The sequence below is a fragment of the Trachemys scripta genome, chromosome 11 (genome assembly GCF_013100865.1).
Source record: "Trachemys scripta elegans isolate TJP31775 chromosome 11, CAS_Tse_1.0, whole genome shotgun sequence".
In the NCBI taxonomy this organism is placed as follows: Eukaryota; Metazoa; Chordata; order Testudines; family Emydidae; genus Trachemys; species Trachemys scripta.
In genome coordinates, this window is record NC_048308.1 from 2560158 (window position 1) to 2583618 (window position 23461).

General features: G+C 47.0%; 1 non-coding gene across 1 annotated transcript; it reads left to right on the forward strand.

The window, feature by feature from the left end:
- Window positions 1-403: 403 nt before the first annotated feature.
- Window positions 404-475, forward strand: TRNAQ-UUG. Its single transcript has one exon. It is a non-coding gene; the product is annotated as a tRNA-Gln (tRNA).
- Window positions 476-23461: the final 22986 nt, after the last annotated feature.

The following is a 23461-nucleotide window of genomic DNA, read 5'->3' on the forward strand; positions in this document are numbered from 1 at the left end:
CTGCTGACTACGCTGACTACAATTCTACTAGCCTCTCAAGGATAACACTGCCCAAACACGTTGGCCCGGAAGGATTGTTCCCAATGGAGGTGTGTAATGCACCCAATATGGGCCAGCCACCAGTGCAGTGAGGTTAAAAATAACAATTCCCAGCTATATAAAGCACTTTGAGGTCTACATCTAAAAGCCTTCCCTATGCACTCACTATGCACCATTCTACCTTCATCCTCACTGGTGGGGATCAGGATGAAGGACTTGCCCCGGGTCACTCAGAGAATCAGTTCCAGAGCCAGGGAACGGACCCAAGAACCCAGGCAGCAGAAGTGTGCTGGGCCCATAACCCAGTGGTCAATGGATTGAAACTGTCCTCTGCTATATGTGTGCTTGTTTCTTTTTATCAGCAGGTCCCATGGTGTAATGGTTAGCACGCAGGACTTTGAATTCTGCACTCTGAGTTCAAATCTCAGTGGGACCTCCTAGGGCTATGTTTGTTTGCTTGGGGGAGGGATAGCTCAGTGGTTTGCGCATTGGCCTGTTAAACCTAGGGTTGTGAGCTTAATCCTTGAGGGAGCCATTCAGGGATATGGGGGGGGAATCTCTCAGGGACAGTACTTGGTCCTGCTGTGAAGGCAGGAGACTAGACTCAATGACTTTCAAGGTCCCTTCCAGCTCTATGAGATAGGTATATCTCCATATAATAAAATTTGGCGGTTGGACTAGATGACCTCTTGAAGTCCCTTCCAACCCTGAGAGTCTATGAATTCTAGGTCCTAAGCCTGATTTACTGAGCCACACAGGATACTTCCTGAAGATACAGAGTTGCAGGACATCCTGTATTTCCCTTTCTAAAAGGCAACCCACCCCTTGCATCCTCAAGAAGGGTGACATCTCAAATTGCACTTTATTGGGTGATTTAGGGGTGTGGTAACTGACTTTGGAGACCTTTCTCTGATGGGCTGCCAGATCAAATCCAGTCGAAGCTCATGGTGACTGAGTTTTTACCATCTGATGGTTGCCCTGTGACCTCCGTGAAATGAGTTGCTGGTCTCAGATCCCTTCCTAAGAGACACGTGTCCAAAGCTCAAAAACCACCATCACAACTAGCATGAATTTAGGCTCTTTTTTGGTGGTTTTAGCACAGGCAGTGGCGGGGCATGGGGGTGGGGGCCCAGAAAAATGGGTGCTCCAGCCAGGGAGTAAGGTTGGGGCACAGAGGCTTGTCCCACCCCACCTACCCAGTACTCCTGCTGTGGAGTGGGGTCGTGGGATGGGGGCTTGCCCCGCTCCACCCACCCGGCGCTCCAGCTGCTCCCCGTGTCATGACCCGGCTCCCCAGCTGGAGCACTGTGGGGGGGGGGATCAGGGGGTCCCTGCTTGCTTTGGCCCAGGGGCCCCACCAAAAATTAATCTGCCCCTGAGCACAGGGGTCAATGGATGATCATGGTATGGAGACTGGATTCCAGCTGAGGGTTGAGTGTGTGGGAAACCTGCTTCCCCTGTATTTGTTCAGTGGATAACCAGAAGCTTTCCCTCTCCAGGACTGTTTTAAATCAGGACTAGCATTAAATGAGATTAAAATGTCACCAGATACAGGTAGGGACTTTTAAAAGCTTTGGGCCAAATTCACCTCCCCCCTCTGCCAATTCCAGAAATCCACCGAAGTTCATTGTTCTTATTATTTGTATTACTGTAGCATCTAGAGGCTGTAGTCAGGGATCAGAGTCACATTGTGCTAGGAGCTGTACAAACACATAGTAGAAACAGCCATTTCCCGAAAGAGCTTACAATCCTGGTGACTGCAAGATTATAACAAGGAGTATTGTGATAAAACTAAACAAAGGAAAAGGTAATCTGCCAAAAGTTTCATGCATGAGGTCTACAGTACTACAGAAAAGTCTCCCAAGGGGAAGGATGGAAACCTAGCATTTGATATATGTAAAGCAAGACTGGACCAACCATTGGTTTATATATGGTAGGGGACAATGAACCCTGTGACGTAACATGATCTTGTGACTTTATCTTCTTGCCCCTTGACCTTTAGGGGATTGTTTGGGAATGAGAGAGAGTGAAATCTCTTGCCTCTTAGGACCTGCGTTACACAGTCTGCTAGGCTGAGTCCAACATGAGCAATCAACTCAGCTAACTAGATCTAAAGTCCACCTTCTCTTGAAATTTCCTGCTAAACTCTAGACCCAGGAAGCGTGGATGCTTTGGAGAAGCATCTGAGCTCATGGGAGTGGATACAACCTTCTTTTTTTTTTTTTTTTTTTTTTTTTTTAAATGAAGATATCCCATCTCCTAGAGCTGGAAGGGACCTTGCAAGGTCATTGAGTCCAGCTCCCTGCCTTCACTAGCAGGACCAAGTACTGATTTTGCCCCAGATCCCCAAGTGGCTCCCTCAAGGACTGAACTCATAACCCTGGGTTTAGCAGGCCAATGCTCAAACCACTGAGCTATCCCTCCCTCCTCATCAGAGCTTCATCCACACCTCATAAATCGTCTCCAAGTCTTTATTTAGTACCAAAAGCCCAGAAGACAAGCCCAGGGGCAGAATTACCCATTCCTAATTAACTGTGAAATCTTTTTCTCTTGTCACTTCAGCAGGATGTTCCCTGCCTTGAACACTCTCCAACTCAGTGTGGGGAAGTTTACCGAAGCACAGAGAGAGTAGCAAGGTTTCTTTAGCAGGATTTTTTTTCTTTTTGTGAGGAGCTGGAGGGGCGAAGGAAAGATATTTTTCCCCCAGCATTTCCAGTAGTTTTTTTCCATTTTGCTTTCTTCTTCTTCTCCATGCTCTGCTCTGATAGCTTGTATCTATGAAGGGTGGGCGAAGGGGAAATGAAGGATAAGATATTTCGATCTGTGCTTTTGGCCAAAAGGGCTAATGCAATCGTAGGTGTATAAACAAGGGAGTAGAGGTCGGTAGGTGAGTTTGCCTCTCTCTATGGCATTGGTGGGACAGATTATGGAATACTATCTCCAGTTCTGTTAGCCACATTTTTTAAAGGATGTTGAAATTTGGAGAGGGTGCAGACAAAGAGTCACAAAAAATATTCGAGGACTGGAACAAATGCCTTACAGAGGGAGATTTGAAAAGTTCCATCTGTATAAAGCTTGAGAGGTGACTTGAATGCAGTGTTTAAGGGCCTTCACTGGGAGAAAATACTAGCTACTAAATGGCTCTTTGATCAAGCAGAGAAACGCAGAACAAAAACCAATGGCTGCCAGCTGAAGCCAGACAAACTGGAACTGATGCTTAAATTTTTAGCAGTGAGAGTGATTAACCACTGCAACACACTACCAAGGGAAGTGGTGGATTCTCCATCTCTCTTCAAATCAAGACTGGAGGCCTCTCTGGAAGATACACTTTAGCTAAACCCAAATTATTGAGCTCAAACACAAGGGGTGAAATGTAAAGGCCTATGAGATACAGGAGGCCAGACTAGATGATCTAATGTTCCCTTCTGGATTGATTCTCCATGAAATATGAAATTTGTTTGTAAAAGTTCCTCTCTGCTCAACGGGGTCATGTTCTCCAACCTGACCGAGCACTTTCGATGCTGGAGACGTGCATTATTGATTGGGATTTTTCCTCAAGGTCCTCTGCTTGTTCAAATAGACGTCTCAGAGGAACCCCTGTTCTTAGTGTGTGTGTGCATAAGAGATTGTTTAGAGGACAGGCTATGAAGTGAGCACCGATTCAAGGCCTGTGTTTGCCTTGGCTTCCTCCTCTTCTCCGTTCTCATTAATAATTTGACGAACTCGCTTCGCCTGATGTCGTTCCAAATGAGAAGGGCTCCCGGCCAACTGGACAGTCATTATTCAAAACCTTAGTTATTCCCTTGCAAAACCTCCTCCAAGCCAGGCCTGCTCACCAGGTTTCAAACAGCTGTGTTGGGATTGGCTGGCCTCTGTCAAGTTACAGAAGAAGAGCTGCCAATGTTAAAAGAGAGGGAGTTGGAGAAAGTCTCACCTCACAGGGAGGGGGAAATGGTGGTCTCTCATTTATGTTGCTATAAATAACTCACTTGGCATTGTTGCACAATGAATGCCTTGGCTACACCCCTGTGTTTATTGTGTATCAGTGGCTACTTAGCCTTCTGCATCATTTATAGTGGGAGAAGGATCATTGAATGATAGAATACCAGGGTTGGAAGGGACCTCAGGAGGTATCTAGTCCAACCCCCTGCTCAAAGCAGGACCAATTCCCAACTAAATCATCCCAGCCAGGGCTTTGTCAAGCCTGATCTTAACAAACTCTAAGGAAGGAGATTCCACCACCTCCCTAGGTAACCCATTCCAGTGCTTCACCACCCTCCTAGTGAAATAGTGTTTCCTAATATCCAACCTGGACCTCCCCCACTGCAACTTGAGACCATTGCTCCTTGTTCTGTCATCTGCCACCACTGAGAACAGCCAAGCTCCAGCCTCTTTCGAATACCCCTGGGGGGAGGGATGGCTCAGGGGTTTGAGCATTGGCCTGCTAAACCCAGAGTTGAGAATTCAATCCTTGAGGGGGCCGATTAGGGATCTGGGGCAAAAATCTGTCTGGGGATTGGTCCTGCTATGAGCAGGGGGTTGGACTAGATACCTCCTGAGGTCCCTTCCAACCCTGATATTCTATGATTCAGGTAGGTGAAGGCTGCTATCAAATCCCCCCTCACTCTTCTCTTCTGCAGACTAAATAACCCTAGTTCCCTCAGCCTCTCCTCATAAGTCATGTGCCCCAGCCCCCTAATCATTTTTGTTGCCCTCTGCTGAACTCTCTCCAATTTGTCCACATCCTTTCTATAGTGGGAGGCCCAAAACTGGATGCAATAATCCATATATGGCCTCACCAGTGCCAAATAGAGGGGAATAATCACTTTCCTTGATCTTCTGGCAATGCTCCTACTAATATAGCCCAATATGCCATTAGCCTTCTTGGCAACAGGGGCGCATTGTTGATTCATATACAACTTCTCGTCCACTGTAATCCCCAGGTCCTTTTCTGCAGAACTGCTGCTTAACCATTCAGTCCCCAGCCTGTAGCAGTGCATGGAATTCTTCTGTCTTAAGTGCAGGACTCTGCAATTGTCCTTGTTGAACCTCATCAGATTTCTTTTAGCCCAATCCTCCAATTTGTCTAGGTCACTCTGGACCCTATCCCTACCCTCCAGCATGTCTACCTCTCCCCTCAGCTTAGTGTCATCTGCAAACTTGCTGAGGGTGCAGTCTACGCCATCCTCCAAATCATTAATGAAGATGTTGAACAAAACCGGCCCCAGGACCAACCCTTGGGGCACTCCGCTTGATACCAGATGCCAACTGGACATCGAGCCATTGATCACTACCTGTTGAGCCCAATGATCTAGCCAGCTTTCTATCCACCTTATAGTCCATTCAAACAATCCATACTTCTTTAACTTGCTGGCAAGAATACTGTGGAAGACTGTATCAAAAGCTTTGCTAAAGTCAAGATATATCACGTCCACTGCTTTCCCCATATCCACAGAACCTGTTATCTCATCATAGAAGATAATCAGGTTGGTCAGACATGACTTTCCCTTGGTGGATCCATGTTGACTGTTCCTGGTCACCTTCCTCTCCTCCAAGTGCTTCAAAATGGATTCCTTGTGGACCTGCTCTATGATTTTTTTCTGGGGACTGAGGTGAGGCTGACCAGTCTGTAGTTCTTCAGATTCTCCTTCTTCCCTTTTTTAAAGATGGGCACTACATTTGCCTTTTTCCAATCATCCGGGACCTCCCAATCACCATGAGTTTTCAAAGATAATGGCCAATGGCTCTGCAATCACATCAGCCACCTCATTCAGCACCCTCGGATGCATGAGATCCGGACCCATGGACTTGGGCATGTCCAGCCAGCCCTATCCCTATAAATTATGGTGCCCTACGCAGCCAGAGCACCTCCTCCCCCCTCCCATGGGGGGTCCAGCCCCTCCGTGGGGGGGGAGGTGCTCACGCTCAAGGGCTGCAGAACCACAGAGTCGGGAGCTGTGGGGAGCTGCTTCCGGGGGCCCCAGGAGATTAGTGGGGGGCCTAGCATCGGCAGCAGGAAGCGGAGCGACCCAGCCCCAGCCTGCTTCGCTCCCCCACCCCGGCCGTGTCGCTGGGGTGGAGGGGTTGGGGAAAGGACCGCCTTCTGCACTTACCGGTAGCAGGAAGTGTAGCGACCCGCCCCAGCCCCCTCCACTTCCCCGGCCCCGGCCCCAGCCGTGTCACTTGGGGGAGAGGGAAGGACCGCCACCCACACTCACTGGCAGCAGGAAGCGGAGCGACGCGTCTGGGAGCTGGCAGAGTGGAGCAGGCTGGGGCCGGGTTCCTCCGCTTCCTGCCGGTGAGGATAGACAAGAACACGACTTGCGCCTCAAACTCCTTTATCCTTCTTCCCAGAACCACATAGTCTGCAGTGACCCGCTCAAGGTCATTTTTGGCAGTATCATTGGTGCGCATGTGGAGAAGTAGGAAGGGGTAGCGGTCTGAGGACTTAATCAGTCTCAGCGGACACTCCGTCACATCCTGAATTCTAGCTCCAGGGAAGCACCACACTTCTCGAGTCTCCTGGTCTGGACAGCAGATGGATGACTCCATCCCCCTTAGGAGGGAGTCCCGGACCACCACCTCTTGAGTGTGGTGGTCATGGAACCCCCCATCCCTAGGACAATACATCCCATGCCTTCCAGTCAATGGGGTCTCCTTCTGATCCCTTCCCTCAGATAACTCTTTGAAGGCACTCTCAGCAGTAGTACCTGTGCAGAGAGCCTGAAATCAGTTTCTTACCTCTGTCTGCATTGGGGGTACATGCATTCTCCTCTTTCTTCTTCTGGAGGTCACATGCCGCCAATTTTCTTTCCCATTCTACACTGCCCTCTCTGATTCTTCATCATGCTGTGTCTGCAGTACCAAACGCTGACTTCTATCCAGGATGTTGCCAGCCAAGCAATCTTTCTGCAGGTAACCCTTCCCATACCATCTGGCTCTCCAGCATGGCTATGGTGGGTCTCTAGAAGGGCTTCACCCTGCCACAGGTGAAGACTGCTGGGCTCTTGCCCATTTACCCACAGAACTGGGCTTCAGCACTGCAAACATGGAGCAAAGTAGATGTGAAAGATCCAATCTCTCAGTACTCCAGCACTGATAACCCCCCCGGAGGCATCCAGAACTGGGGAGGAGGAGGATAGGGGGTTAGACTATTTTGGTTCTACAACATGAAATTAAAAAGCTCTGTGATGCACAGGAAGGCATGCTGGGAAAGAGTGTCTGGGCATATAAGCAGCCCTTCCCTCAGAACAGTGAAAGGCGAGAGAAGAGCAAGATCTGCCGTGAGTCTATCTAGTGGAAGATGAGAACTAGGAAAGGGGCAGTAACTCAGGGACTCTCTGGTCCAAGGGTTTGGAGAAGGCCCAGGAAGAGCTGGGTGGCTGGGTAAGGTATCCTGGGGAGAGGGGGTGGAGGGGTTGTTTTGGCTAAAAGGAACCAAGTTCTGAGAGGAGCATTAAGGGACTCTCAGAACATAGATTGTAACTGTGAGGGGCGAGAAGTGGGGAGAGTTTGGGGTCAGACCAGATGTCCACACCAATGTTTGGGCCCTGGACAATGAAGAACCCCTCAGCTCTGACCAAATGCAGCCAGTTTCTCCCCACCTTTTGGGCTCTCAAATTCAGCCGGGGCAGCATAAAGCCAGCGAGTCTCTGAGCACGCAGGCTGATTGGTCATGTTTATCCAGAGGCCGAGACGTTCCCCTCCCAGCTGCTTCGGGCTGGATCAGTCAGGTCTGTAACTCCCAGCCAGGGCCGTGGAAGGAGCTTCTGTTCCATGCTGAACTCTCCCCTCACCCTTGCACTTACTGCCCGTACCCAGACCACATGACAGGGAGTGGTGCTGCCGGAGTCCCAAGGAACTGAAGATCATCGCCAAGACGTTGCTGGTTCACAGAGAGCTCCCTCGGCAAAAACAAATTTTATAAGGCTCTGACAGAGATAAAATGTCCCCCGGGGAGCCTTTTAAAAAGGCCAATTTGTCAAGGGGCCCATCTGACATAACTATTTTTAAAGGGCTCTTTTGCTTTTCTCTTGGCACACTCCTCTTCCTCCACAGCAACTTTGCTTTGTTTTTTTAAACCCTGGGCAACATTTGAACTCCTTAGCAGAGAGTCCACCAGCAAGGTTCCCGGTGATGCATCCCCCTTCCCTGCCTCTCTGCTCCCTTTCAAAACTTTCAGCGGGATCTTCCTCCACTGTTAATGTTCTAGGTCTCTCTGACCTTGGCAGCCTCGGCAGTGTCCTTGGACCGTGTACCTCTCACCCCGTTAGTTACGTGATCGGGCAGGCTCTCTGGTTTTCCAGCCCCTCTGGTATCCTTGTGAGTCTCCCAGGTAGCGTTATTTGCCACTCCATCTATCTACTTCATCAGCCTCCGGCGAGCGTTTGTTTCCAAGCCCCTCCAGAATTCCTTCCACTGTGTTATCCTGTCTTGTTCATGCCAAGCTTTCGGCCTCCACTGGAATGAATTGAGCACACACTGGGCTTGCTTCTAGCAGAGATCTCAAGCCTCTGTCCTAATAATCCTGTTCCCAGCCTCTATAAATAATTGTAGAGGTAAAATGGTATTGTGGCGAAGGCTTTAGTCTGGAATTCTTTAGTAGGCTCCATTCCCAGCTCTACTAAAGATTACCTGTGTGACATTGGGGGGTAAAAATCCCACCTTTTGACTGTTTAGATTGTAAACCCTCTGAATCCTAGAATATCAGGGTTGGAAGGGACCTCAGGTCATCTAGTCTAACTCCCTCCCCAAAGCAGGACCCATTCCCAGACAGATTTTTGCCCCAGATCCCTAAATGGCCCCCTCAAGGATTGAACTTACAACCCTGGGTTTAGCAGGCCAGTGCTCAAACCACTGAGCTATTCTTCCTCCTGAGCTGCTAGCCTGCTCTGCTTGTGTGTGACTCAGAGCAGATGGGACTAATCTCAGCTGGATGGGGGTCTCTCAGCCAATATTTTGGTGGCCTTAGAGTGCAGCCACCAACTTTTGCTGGGAGCTGCTCTGACAATTTTTCCTAAAATACTTAATTAACTTTAGGAAGAACAAATAAATAGGCACAGATGCATGTCCAAATCATTGTCATTGATTTATGTAGGGTTCTTTGGGTTTTTTTGCAGACTCAATAATGAAAATAATGCACAGTTGCCGCTATTCCTTACTGGATCTAAACAGAATAGAAAGACAAATAAGGTGCTTGGCGCATTCTTGTCTTTTTTGTTGTGTTTCTTTTGCTTTTTTGGTTGCTTTTTTAAAGACTGGCTAGCTAGTAAGTCGTCTGCTGTGAAAAGTGATATTTGTATGTGTCCTGCCGCTGGAACCCACCACCTGAGCATCCCAGAGCTAAAGGCCAAAGCTCAAACCCCACTGCCCAGGAAAGGTGGGGGGAACACACCTTGCTCAACCAGCATTGTGTCCCATCTGTCTCCAGAGCTGGCGCAGGGCGCCAACCCCTGCTGGAGGCCTCAGCCACCAACACCAAAATGGCGTATCCAGGAGCAACAGATAGAACATCATATAAGAATATAAGAATGGCCAGCCTGGGTCAGACCAAGGGTCCATCCAGCCCCGTATCCTGTCTTCTGACAGTGGCCAATGCCAGGTGCCCCAGAGGGAATGAACAGAACAGGTTATCATCAAGTGATCCATCCCCTGTCACCCATTCCCAGCTTCTGGCAAACTGAGGCTTGGGACACCATCCCTGCCCATCCTGGCTAATAGCCATTGATGGACCTATCCTCCATGAACTTATCTAGTTCTTTTTTGAACCCTGTTATAGTCTTGGCCTCTCCCTCCACCCTGCTTTGCCTCCCCCTCCACCCTGTCACCACCCAGGAGTCTACCATGGCTGCAAGAAAAGCCACCGGTGGCCGCATTTGAGAAATACTGCAAGGTGCTACCATAATACTGCTACATATCAGTATTCTTAATCTCTTATATGCACTTTCTTCCCCCTTTAAAATTATACTGTAATGACCCTAAATCTGGGGGAACAATTGCAGGCACTTGGGTGGGGGGAGCCTAGAGCGTATGGTTTCTGTACAATTACATTTTTAACAAAATAATGGCCAGTAAATATCCAAGCCGAATTTCCAATATTGTTCCTATTCTTTTTTCCATGTTGATGAGTCAAAAATGAATTGGCAGAGCAGTGAAAGTTGGTGCTACCTCTCAGAATGTCAAAAGGAAGAGCAGAAAGCCAAGCCGGTTCCAAGAGCTCTGCACGGGTGGCCTTGGCTTTCCAGTGTACAACCTTACGATGCCATTAGCAATTCTTCCAAGTGTCCAAACAATTCATTCCCACCTCCCAATCTCACACACCCTTCTTTTTCCTCTGCAAAAATGTGGTTCTCTGACCGCAAGGAACAAGCCTAAAAAAAAAAAACAAAGAAAGAAAGAAACCTCTCACAAATTTGTCATCATCAATTCAAAACTTGAATAAAGAAATGTGGAGAAGTCTGGGGGTGGGCTGCTGAAGCCAGGTTCTGTTATGGAGAGGTAGGATAATGAAAATCTCTTTCATGCAGCTTGGGCCCAGAATCAATACCGAACGTACCACTTGCTAGGGGGAACAGCGACTTGCAAATGACGAACACTAGGAGCAATCAATTTGGCAAATACTTTCCGAGCCACCCAGAGGCTGACCTATTGTTCTTCTAACTCGTTAGCCAAAAAAAAAAAATTAATAAACAAATTCCTAAAAATCTGATCACCCGTCATTTGTAAACGGAAAACGGGGCTGAACTGGTTAGAAAAAGGGCTTGCATTTATTTCTACTCATAGTTGCCATTCCCAATACAAGCTATATTGGTGCATCCCGACCCTGATCCAACCCTAAAGGGCACGTATCCTGCCTCTGACAGCGGAGGCTTTGTGGGAAAACAAGGACATAATGCACTTGCTTTTCCAACGGTACAAAGTTCCCCACTCCGTGGAGGCTTTCTATAGCCTAATTTATCCTAGCTAAAGTGAACGAGAAGACCATTTTTACTGAGATGGGGGAGGGAGGGAGAAATCACCCCCGTGCGAAAGACAACACAAAGTTGAAATCCACCGTCTGCGTGAGGATGGATTTCACCCAGATGAGTCCAATCCTTCCCTTGGGGTGCGTTGCAAGACTCTCTGATGTCACAGCCAGCATTTGGTAGCTGCTTTGCGCAAGAGGTTTGTAGACCGGCTGCATACAGCAAAGAGAAAAGTTACCAGGCTCCATCCTTTCACTTGACAAACGTGACACTTTCTTTTTGACATATTTCCCCTCAAAAAAACGCATTGTTTATTCAGCAGCGTCCCTGACTAATGCTGGAAACCTGCTCTTTTGACTCAGGAATTTTTCTCGATGAAATATCTTAAATAAATACAACTGAAGTGTATGTTTATGGCGGGACTATTAACTCCTGATGTTGAAACCGAGCCATTCCGCTGACTCGCCTCTCATCAGCAATTTGTCACTGGTTTGTGTTAGAAAAACCTCCATATGATTGAGCGGTGGAAACTTTCAAGCCATTAACTGTTGCCCCTTTGGTTAATTGTTCCCGATATTACAAATTCCACTCATTAATGACTGCATTTTTTTCCCTGAAGTCCAGATGCTGGCGCTCTTTGTAAGGACAAAAATAACCTAGCGGCAGTGTCTTGAAGACATTTTCCCTGCAACCACTGGGCTTGTGTCATTAAATCCAAACTACAATCTGCTTCAGAATCAGCTTCTAAGCCACACAAAGAATTAGCCGTAGAACTAGCAGGGACATTAAGGTTGCCTAACACTTTCCATTATAAGTTCCTGTTTTTGGCTGCTTATAACTTTGCTACGTCCCCATCTCGCCCCCACCATGTTCCTTCCTCCTCCTTCACTGAGGGGAGGCATGGGCAGCACTTAGTGGCACAAAGCATACATAGTGAACGAGAGAATTTGACTCTGTCTCCTTTGTGCTTTTTCATAACAACCCACTGGAAGCCAACAACTGAAAGCTGGTCCCAGACCAAGCGCGAATTGCCCTCCATTGGGCATGAACGCAACAGTTTGTTTGTGTAGGGTGGCTCACAAGCAGTGATCTGCACTGTTATTGTCCGGGCTGAGCAAAAGCGGCAAACATTGCGTCACCAAATACCACACCAAAATTGGCACCCTTCCATTTGGGGACAGCTTTGTGTCCCTGTCGTTGAACTTTTCTGCAAAAATGTTGGGGATATGGCTATTTGCAACATGCAAAAAGAGGGGGAGGGGGCTGAAATCCCAGAAGCTGTCAAACAGAAGAGAAAATAGTATAGTAGCCACTGTTTGTTTTTTTCATTTTTGTATGGTCATACAAGAGCGCTCAGCCACACATGCTGGTGTGTTACTGTAGGGCTACTCATGGGCAATGGGCTTAACACATGAGTGTGTGACAACACAGTTGCTAAGAAATGGGCAGCACACACTGGTTTGTTACTGTAGGTTTGCAGGGTGGTAAGTTACTGGCACTAATTTTTCATCTCGGAAGAAAATGCATTGAAGGGTTTCTTTTGCAAAAAAACCTGAATCGTACACAGAACCTAAAGCAGGGGTTCTCAAACTGGGGGTTGGGACCCTTCAGGGGGTCACGAGGTTATTACATGGGGGGGGTTATGAGCTGTCAACCCCACCCCAAACCCCGCTTTGCCTCCAACATTTATAATGGTGTTAAATATATAAAAAAGTGTTTTTAATTTATTAGGGGGGGTTGCACTCAGAGGCTTGCTATGTGAAAGGGGTCACCAGTACAAAAGTTTGAGAACTACTGACCTAAAGCATGAGATGGGCTTTGCAAACCGGCCTGCCTGACCTGAATGAGTTCCCATTAGCACCCATGCAGCACAGAACAGATAAGACTTCCCATCCAGTGGAGCCCAGGGTCTTTACTGCCTGTAAAAAATGCAACAGCCAGAGGTTTGAGATGTCTGCTGGCTAAATTTGGAAACCTGGCGGGCCTTCTTCCAGAGCATTGGTCTACTTACATCTAGTTAGCAGCATTATCCAGTACCAGTTTGCCAACTGCTGCCCAAAGTATGACAATCCCATTTATCTCCCAGGAGCAAGATCCCGTTCCCACGACCTCTATGAGGTTCATTGGTCCCACTTGACCACATGACTGCAACTAGCATGTGTGTGTGTGTGTATACACTGGCTGCTGATAGAAGTAGAGGCAGTGAAAGGGAGGAGGAGGAGGAGAGGAAGAAAGAGAAGAGAGTCTGAGAAGAATAATCTTTCACGTCAACCCCTGTTCCGTCAAGGCTTTCCGCTTAGTCAAAGCAGGAACTCCGTGCAAAGGAGTTTTGGAAACCACTGGTTGTCAAAGCAAACATTTCCCCCAGTACATCCCCACCTCAGTCACTGTAAACATCCTTCCTAAGCATTTCTTAACGGACTTCACCACTGGGAGACAATGATTAATATCTGCTACCACCGAGAGAAACTCTCATGGCCTTTGTCAAGAGGTTGGTAGTGTAGAGATGCGCTAAGAACCCAATCACCTTGCAGGACGCAGGCTGCCCTGTGTCAGATCGGTCCGTAACCTCCCCTCCCCCCAAACACACACAGTGCGCCTAATAATAATCCCCAGCACTTCCATAGTGCTTTTCACCACAGATGCACGAGCTCTTTAAAGACTGGTCGGCAGTAGTAGTCTCATTATTTAGATGGGTAAACTGAGGCATGGTTGAAATGTGTTTTAACTGTCCACTCTTTTGGGGATCCTCTCTGTCATATACATTGGCCAAACCGGACAATCTCTACGCAAGAGAATAAATGGATACAAATCTGACATGAGGAATCATAACGTTCAAAAGTCAGTGGGAGAACACTTCAACCTCTCTAACCACTCGGTGACAGACCTGAAGGTGGCAATTTTGCAACAAAAAAACTTCAAAAACAGACTCCAAAGATCAGAGGGGCAGCCCATGCAACAAACCTCGATGCCAACTCTGCCCGCATATCTACACTAGCAACACCATCACAGGATCTAACCAGATCAGCTACAACATCACCGGCTCATTCACCTGCATGTCCACCAATGTTATATATGCCATCATATGCCAGCAATGCCCCTCTGCTATGTACATTGGCCAAACTGGACAGTCACTACACCAGAGGATAAATGGACACAAGTCAGATATCAGGAATGGCAATACACAAAAACCTGTAGGAGAACACTTCAACCTCCCTGGCCACACAATAGCAGATGTAAAGGTAGCCATCTTACAGCAAAAAAACTTCAGGACCAGACTCCAAAGAGAAACTGCTGAGCAAATTCATTTGCAAATTTGACACCATCAGATCAGGATTAAACAAAGACTGTGAATGGCTAGCCAACTACAGAAGCAGTTTCTCCTCCCTTGGTGTTCATACCTCAACTGCTATCAGAGCACCTCACCCTCCCTGATTGAACTAACCTCGTTATCTCCATACGATTTATACCTGCCTCTGGAAATTTCCATTACTTGCATCTGATGAAGTGGGCATTCACCCACGAAAGCTTATGCTCCCAATACTTCTGTTAGTCTTAAAGGTGCCACAGGACCCTCTGTTGCTTTTTACAGACTCCAAAGAGAGACTGCTGAACTTGAATTAATATGCAAATTAGATACAATTAACTTAGGTTTAAACAGAGACTGGGAATGGTTGGGTCATTACACTCATTGAATCTATTTCCCCACGTTAAGTTATCCTCACACCTTCTATGGGTCATCTCGATTATCACTTCAAAAGGTTTTTTTCTCCTGCTGATGATAGCTCATCTCAATTGACTGGTCCCTTACAGTTGGTATGGCTACTCCCACCTTTTCATGTTCTCTGTATGTATAAATATCTTCTGTGTGTTCCATTCTATGCATCCGATGAAGTGGGCTGTAGCCCACGAAAGCTTATGCTCTAATAAATGTGTTAGTCTCTAAGGTGCCACAAGTACTCCTGTTCTTTTTGCGGATACAGACTAACACGGCTGCTACTCTGAAACCTGTCATTTATTTGGGTTCCCTGTGCCCAACTGAAATTGATGGGAGCTGAAAAGTTTGGCCTAAGCCATTCTGCTAACATCACACCGCCAGTGAGTTGGGTAGCTGGGACCAGAATCCAGTTCTCCTGGCTCCCAGGCCTTCGCCTCAGTTTAAGAGGTAAAATATTCCAATAAAGGGGTATGATGGGTTTGATTTAATCCAACTATAAAAATAAAATGACCAGGAGATTTGGAAGATATGGCTGGAAGCCTTGGAAACATAATCCCGGTGTCCTTAGCAGACAATGGGTCAGATGCTGCCCAAGTTCAGGTGAATTTGCCCTATCAGAGCACCACAAAGGAACCTTAAAGATGCTCGGAAGGCACAGCTGAGGATTCCCTCAGCATGGCAACTCCAGTCAGTACACGCCTTCTCATCTCCCCTGAAATTCTCTCTAGCTAAGCCAGTCACTCTAGTTTAGAAGATGTTTTCCAGCCCACTAGGTTTCAGACTGGGATCCAGTGAGATAACGAAAAGGAAATCATCAGAAACATTACCCTGAAGTCAAAGGGAATCTGAGTCCACCTTTCTCGGTGAGCGAGTGTGAACATGATGAAAATATCCACCCATCTGGGTGTCACCCTTGGCTGCATGCATTGTGACACCTGTGATATGCACAGCACACACACATGCCTTTTACATTTAAAAAAAAATCTGTTTTATATCAGCAGCAGCATTTTCTCGAGTTATAGGTTCCAAGTCCAGTTTATAGGCTCCAAAAGGCCAGAAGGAACCATTGTGATCATCTAGCCCGAGGCCCTTTATAACACAAGCCGTTGAAGTTCACCCAGTAATTCCCCCATCAAGTCCATAACTTCTGGTTTCATTGTAGTGAGTCACATAATATCAGGGGCTGGAAGTTGAAACGAGACCAATTCAGATGAGAAATAAGGCACAACTTTTTAACAGGGAGGGTAATTAACCATAGGAACAATTTGCCCAGGGTCGTGGTGGATTCTCCATCACGGGCAACTTTTAAGTCAAGACGGGATGTCCTTGTAAAAGATATGCGCTAATTCAAACAGGAATTAATTCAGGGACATCTGATGGCCTGTATTACACAGGAGCTCAGACTACAGCTTGTCAGATTGAAAATGTCTTGCTTGACATCACGTGACAAAGAAGATGCTCATTGTCCTCTAATTTTTCTGAAGTTTTACAAACAAATTGGTTGCCTGCCCGCTGTCCTCATTATTTAGCATTTTTTCTCACAACTGCATGCTAGCTGGGACCAGAATCACTATACAGTGTTATGTAAACATTTTAAACATATGCCTGAGCCTACATTTTAAGTCCAGATGGGTCTGAGCCAGCAAGTGTGAATGTGAATCCAGATCTGAACTTCCCCGGAGTTTCAAGGTTTTGGTTTGGTCCATCATAGAGACACTGGGCAGGCTCTGGACCCGAAAGTTTGGAAGTGTTCCAATCCAGGTCTTTCATTTGAGCCTATCTCAGCATTTTTGGTTCTCCAGTCACTACTTTAAAAACTGGTTTTTTGAAAGAGCTTTTGCAGGCTAAATATATTTGCTTGAACATAAACCGTGGTGTTGCGTTTTTAAGATGGATGCTGCATAAAGCAGGGTGAAAACTGGCTTGTGATGTGACCTGGGGCTTGCCTACTGTAACCCACAAAATGGTAGTATCTCTCTGGCAGACAGCATTTTTCACACCAGTTAATCTGAAAGGACCAGATCCCAAGAGATGCTGAGAAGAGCTGGTCAAATTAATCTTTGGGACTAATTAGCAATATTAGCTGAGTCTGGTAATTTCAGCAGCTGTTTTCATTATGAGGATGTTTGATTGATTAGAGTCACAGCTAAAGTTAAGTTCTGTTTTTCTCAGTTTGTTTTTAAACAGCCTAGGAAATGACATACCAAAAACTATATTAAGGAACATAAAGGCTGCAAAGTCAAGTACTAAAAAGTTACAAAATACCAACATTAAAATGCCCCTGCAAGCTTAATTCAGCTCCCAGATATGTACGTGTTATGATATAATCTTTATTTACAGGACCACATGCTCTTTGTTCTACAGGTCCCTGGCCTCGTTCCGTGCATGGGTTGGATGGTGCATAAGGCAGGAAAGTTGCAAGAAGAGAAGGGATGTTTTTCTTGTTTAGGGCACTGGACAGGGATCCAGGAGAGCTAGGTTGGGTTCCTGGCTCTGTCACAGACGTGCCATGCAATGTTGGCCAAGTCTATGTCTATCCTAATGGACGTACACACAAAGGGCTCCAGAAAGCAGCAATGGATGCCCCTTGCTAGCTGTGCTCCATGGGTCAGTCTAGGTGTAGCTGGCTGAGGAGCTAACCATCTGCTCTAGTTGCCAGAGTTCTGATGGGCAGTTGCCAGGTCTTATCCTGGTGCTTTCTTAATCAGTAGATGGGTCTTCTACGCTGGTGCCTCATGGGTGCTCTGCGGGAAGGGCAAAGGCTGTTTTCCTCCTCTTCCCTCACTAGCAAATCCACATGGCACAGGGCAGGTATTTGCCCATAGACGTTAGAGACTCAAGTCATCTATTCCAAGGTTTCTCCAGCTGTTTTTGGTCTACAGGTCACTGTGTAAGGCTAGGCCCCTCCTTTGAGCCCCTGGCCCTTCCCAGAGTCTCAGGCCCTGTTGAGCTTGGTGCTCAAAGTATTGCATTCTGTGGATCTCTGACTGCAGACCGTCATCCTAGCCCCATGGACTGGGCCCATACCCTTCCCATCAGCTGCCACCGCAGGATGGCTCCCACCAGTATCTTCCCTCATAGGGAAGCCTAAAAGGGTGGAGATGAAATAAGAACCACCCAGAAACTAGACTATTTGGGGGGGCTAGAAAAAGGGGGTTCTATTACATGTATATTTTCTCTTTGCCTGTACCACCTAAATTCTCATGGCCAGAAACAAAAAGAGGCTCGTCTCATGAGATCTTTCTCCCAACCAGGACCTGGTAGTGCTAGAAATCTCACCTCGGTCCTTGGTCCCCTGTAGGTCTCCAGAGATAAGTGGTTGTGGATGCATTTGGCGAAACATCTGAACTCCTACGTGTTTATAACCCCCCTGAACTTCTGAAGTTCTCCCATGGCCAGTCTGAATCAACGGTTCTAAGCAGGCAGGATTTCACAGCCTCTAATTGGCAAGGTCCTCCTTCTGAACCCTGCTGTGAGCAAAACAGGTGCAGCTTTCTTTCTGAATTGATTACCCCAATTATTTCACTTTATTACATGAAACTTGAGGAAAAGATGAAGTGCTTCTAGTTCCTGGCTGCCTGCCACTTCCAGCGCCAGCTCGATCGTTAGAAATTACAAATTGACGCTGGCTGTCTACACCGGCAGTTTGTCCTGTACAGCAGGAATATTTATGTGCCCAGGGAGCCAATGCTGATGGAATAAACGAAACTGGGCATGAAAAGGAATAAAGATTTACTCAGCATTTGAAATACTTTGGCTTCAAGGCCTCATGGAAAAGCGTGAAAAACATTCCATGGAGAGGCAAATGTCTCCTGTGTCCCTAATGTAAAAAACTTCATTAACTCAATATTACGGCTGCTAGACTACACCCCAAACCCCGCAGCTTACAAAAAACAGCTGGGAAAGAACATTGCATTGACACCATGTAAGCATGCCAAGGGCTAAGGTTGCCTATGAATGCTGGATTCTAGAGATGGGCCTGAAACAAGACTCCCAAACCCTGCAGGTGTTTGAAATCTGAATCCGGATCCAGATGCCACAAGTTGCCCCTCTCTTTAAAATGAGCCAAAGGAGAAAGCTAGGTGTGAACAGATTCATCCTTTAGAGTCTTGGAAATCCAGGTCAGAACTTTGCCCATGAGCCCATTTCTAGCATAGTGCAAAATTTTGTCCTGCACAGAGGCGGGTTGAAAAAGAATGTGGAGGAAGAATCCTATACTAGTGTCTCAGTTCTCTCCAACCAAACAACCCATAGAATAGCAGTGTTGGAAGAGACCTCAGGAGGTCATCTAGTCCAACCCCCTGCTCAAAGCAGGACCAATCCCCAACTAAATCCCCCCCTCAAGGATTGAACTCACAACCTTGGGCTTACTAGGCCAATATGCAAACCATCATGCAGTATGTCTATTGTAGTAAGCCAGAAGAAACTTTCATCTACCAGAACCATGTTTCTCAAGCACAGTTCCTAGGGAAGTCACGAAAAACAATCAGGGGACATTGAAAATGTTATTACTGTTCTAAAGCAAAGAAAATAAAATTTCCAGAATAACATTGGATTGGCCAAAACCTTCAGAGTCAGTGAGGTCAAATGTAGTATAGGTAGTATTGGTCTATTGTATGGGCTGATCATTGTTGTCTGTGATGCATTTTTTTACTCTTACTTTTATAGCAAAAGTAAGGGGAGGGTCGTGAAAAGTTTTCACTTCGAATAAGGGGCTGCCAGCTTGAAGTGGAGGCCAGACATGTACTCAGGTATATAGTACTTCCACCCTAAACCTTCTACAAGCCTGAGTTGAAGTGGGTTTTGCCAGTACCCTTTTGCACGCGCTAATCCAATCTTGGCTGCTGTGGTTACTGAGTGGTCATGCTAATCAGGACTCTGGGTTGGTTTCTTGCTGTTATGAAAAGTGATATGGGATCTTTATATTCCCCCTCCCCTCCAAAAAGAGTCACCGGAGAGATTGGGGGCATCTAGGAGTTAATGTTTTATGGCTCATCCCAAAAAACAACACCTAGTGCAGTGCTCCTAGCACTATATTGCAGAATAAGCTTAGAGCCCCAGAGGGATTTGAACCCATAACTTAGTGGTTCAACGACAGGCATTGCTGTCCGAGCCATCATGCTGCAAATGCCTTTCTGGGTAAATAATCCAGAACCGCTCGTTTCTTGGATGAATTGTGATTCTCTTTCTGTTCTCAACATTTCTTAGAAGTGTGGGTCATCCAAAATCATTTGCAAAGTAACTTCAAGGACTAGTTGTTTTTCCGTACCTTGTTCATGGACTGTTTGCTGTAAGAATTCAATGTTTGAAATTAGACCTGTTTTGACCGGATACCTAGGTCACATGGTTAGTTGCTGTTTTCCTGATTGGATGAGCTCTAAATCTGAGAAACGGGTTTCCGATGGGAATACTCATGATTATGAATTCAAAATGTGCTCTCCATAAGTGTTCTCTACAATTCACTTAGAATGCCATGTTTCTTGACAATAAGGGGTCTCATCTTAGTCCTATGCAATTCGATGGCAAAACTCTCGTGGAATTGAGTGTGGGAGGATCAAGCCCGAAGTCATTTGCTGGAGCATCGGTGGGAAGCCAAAAGGGGATACAGTCAGAGCGAATCTGCTGAAAAATGCAAATGAGCAAACACAGAAACACCTTCACCAATCTCTCTGCCATAACTCAGGTGAAGACAATGGATGAATCCAGCACACAAACCAGCAAGTAACACTAACATGCAATTCATGGATACAGGTTCTGAAAAACATCCTTGTTTCAGCATGAATGACTAAACATTATTGACTGGTGTAGAGCAAACAGATTCTACCAAACTACTAAGACTTCATGGAAAACTTTGGAAAGCATTCTGCTGTTCAGCACGGGACTTTACAGCCTTAAGATTCATAATTCCATTGTTATTTAGCAGTCTTAAAACAATAGTACGGTGTATTGCTCAAAAGCCAAGAAATGCCATCGTTAAGGATGCCCTCCAGCTTTAACCCCTTGGAAACTGCACTTGACTGATGGTCTCCCGTAGTACGAACGCACCACTCTCCTGGAGGTTATTACGGCTTTAGCAATCAGCAACTACAGCCATGTTGGGAGGAAGCTGTTGTCAGCCATAATACATCCAGGGTCTCTGGAGAGCTCCCCCTCTCTTTAGCAGGGTGCCTGGTGGGACTAGAGCAGTGACCTGAGAGAGGAAGGATGCTCCAATGGTTAAAACACTAGCCAGCAACTTGGGAGACAGCAATTCAATTTCCTGCTCCGCCAATGATTTCTTGCATGACCTTGACCAAGTCACTTAGTCTGTATGTGCCTCAGTTCCCCATCTGTACAATGGGGATAATAGCCCTGCCCTGTCTCACAGGGGTGTTGGGAGGATAAATGCATTGAAGTCTGTGAAGCTCTTTAAGATCTGCTGGTGAACGGCGCTATACAAAGAGCTAAGTATTATTATCCCTCCTCCTTTGAGGAGTCCAGTATCCGAACCAGAGCACCAGCACATAAGATCCCGATCTGAATTTGGCAAATGGACTCTGACTTCACAGTAGACCCAACCAAACTCTCGGATAGACTCGTCTCTCAACGTGGAGCATCCTGAAGCCAGGTGGGAATTAATATTGAAGGCCAGATCCTCAGCCGGTGTAAATCGTCAGAGCTTCAATGGAGTGGTGCTGATTTGCATCAGACGGTGAGCTGGTTCAGTGCGTTTAGAGTAAAATGCATCTTTGGACTCTCGAAGCTCATTTTAAAGCAGCCGATAAACTGGCTTGTTTCTGATCTCTGCACACGGCCTCCCCACAGGGTCTATCTGTGCTGCGGAAGGGAGTGAGAGTAACTTCTGAAACCGGCACGGTGATTCATAACTGAGCTCTGGCACTTTAAACCCAGAGTAACTGCAGCTCCGGAGCTAGGCCCAAACCCTCATCAATTTCATATGGAGTTTGCCTGGAGTAAAATCCCCAGCCTTTGGCCCATTGCCTTGGACAGAGTTGCTAGGATGGATGCCAGAGTAACTGAGAATCCTTCCTCAAGCAAAGCACCCATTGTATTCCCCGAACAATGATTTCGACGGGAGTTTGAACCGAGGAGTGACCTCAGGGCTTGGCCCGTTGGTGCTACAGACGGTAGGTGACTCTAGTCCAGTGAATTGCAGAACCCAGGACACCCAGTCTGTGTCGAAAAGGGTGAACTCACCTGCTTTATACAGCTGTGACTCCGCCGGTTTCAATGGAGTAGCTTCCCTTTATGCCACTAGCAAATTTGATCCCCAGGGCCTGATTCTCCTCTCACGCATTCAGGTTTTCCTCTGATGTATCTCCATTGGACCAGCTCCTCTGCTAGTATAAATGGGCATAGATAACGCCATTCAGCTCTATAGCGCTACCAACTGAGGGTCTGAGCAGGAGGAGAATCGGGCGGTGAGAAGGCACAGCTGCACGCAGGCAGAACAAGCAGCTTCTCCTGTCGGCAAGCCCTGAACATGGTTACAGAGACGTTACCTTTTCTTTAAGACCTAAACCAAGTAAAAAAAGCCAGCCGCTTTGATTGTGAAGGAAAGACAACGTTTGGATCTGTTAAACTGGAGCACGGGGCTAAATCACTAAATAAAAACGCCTTCTGCTAGGCAAGACCAGCGTGTAATTACTGGGGCTAAGCAGATGGCTTTATGCAAAGCGTTAGCACTAAAAGCATAAGGCTAAATCCTTCCTTCTAGAACTCGACTGAAATCAGTAGCGCTCCACCAGCAAGGGATCGGGTCCACCGCCTTGAGCTGAGGGCTAAGAGTCGGCCCTATATAGCAAAGTATGTGCTTCATGCATGCCCCGCAGAAATCAAGTTCCGCGCTCCAGGACTCACCACCACCGAGCCAAAATGTTTTGAGACATTCCTGTTAGGAACCAAGCCACCGACCTCAACGGTACCGAGTTTCAGGCAAGACTTCCCCTCTGGTTTGGCTTCTCAAGAGTGGCCTGAGGTCAGAGACTGTAATTGTGGGTTCTGAATACAAAAACAGGGCAAGAGACCAGCTCTCTGCAGATGGGGAGCCACAAAAGCATATGCGACCGGGAGGGAAGTATCTGGATTCAGCTGGACTTTGCTCTTAAGAGCTGGCACCAAAGGGCATGGGTGCTGGGACTTTGGTTCCTTTCCTCTCCCCCTCTTAAAGGCTCTGTTTGTCCATTATACGATACAGAGCGTGAGTGAGCCTGGAGCTGCCACACTGAAGCTGCAAAGCCTTGCTTAGAACTGGCTATTCCGAAGGAATGCCGCAGCACATTGGGTTTGAGATTTCTGACGGCCAGGGAGGAAACCAAGTTAGTACCGGAAAGATCCATGCCAGAGATTTCCACTGTCGCTGAAACCCAAGCGTGGAAAATGGCACCCAGGGATCCAGACCAGTGTCCACAAGTTTCTGTTCCCATGGCTCTCCCAAAGGGGGAAAGGAAAACATCAAGCCAGTGTTGAAAAACAGTGTCTGCTTTTGCTGCCTCTCCACATGCAGGGCTACGCTTGAGAATTCACTCAGCTAGCTGGAGATCCTAGAAGAAGTGATAGAGCCTCTCTTTTCATTAAGCATCACGTGGTTGGACCCAGGGTTCAGTTATGAGATGAATCAGGCTGAAATGTCATATTCTACTGAAAAGGCAGACACTACAAACCTGAGTGGCTTGCAAAGCCCGCCGTCGGGTGGCATCCATCCCATGCTTGAGGTGACCCCAGGGCGTTCCATCTGATG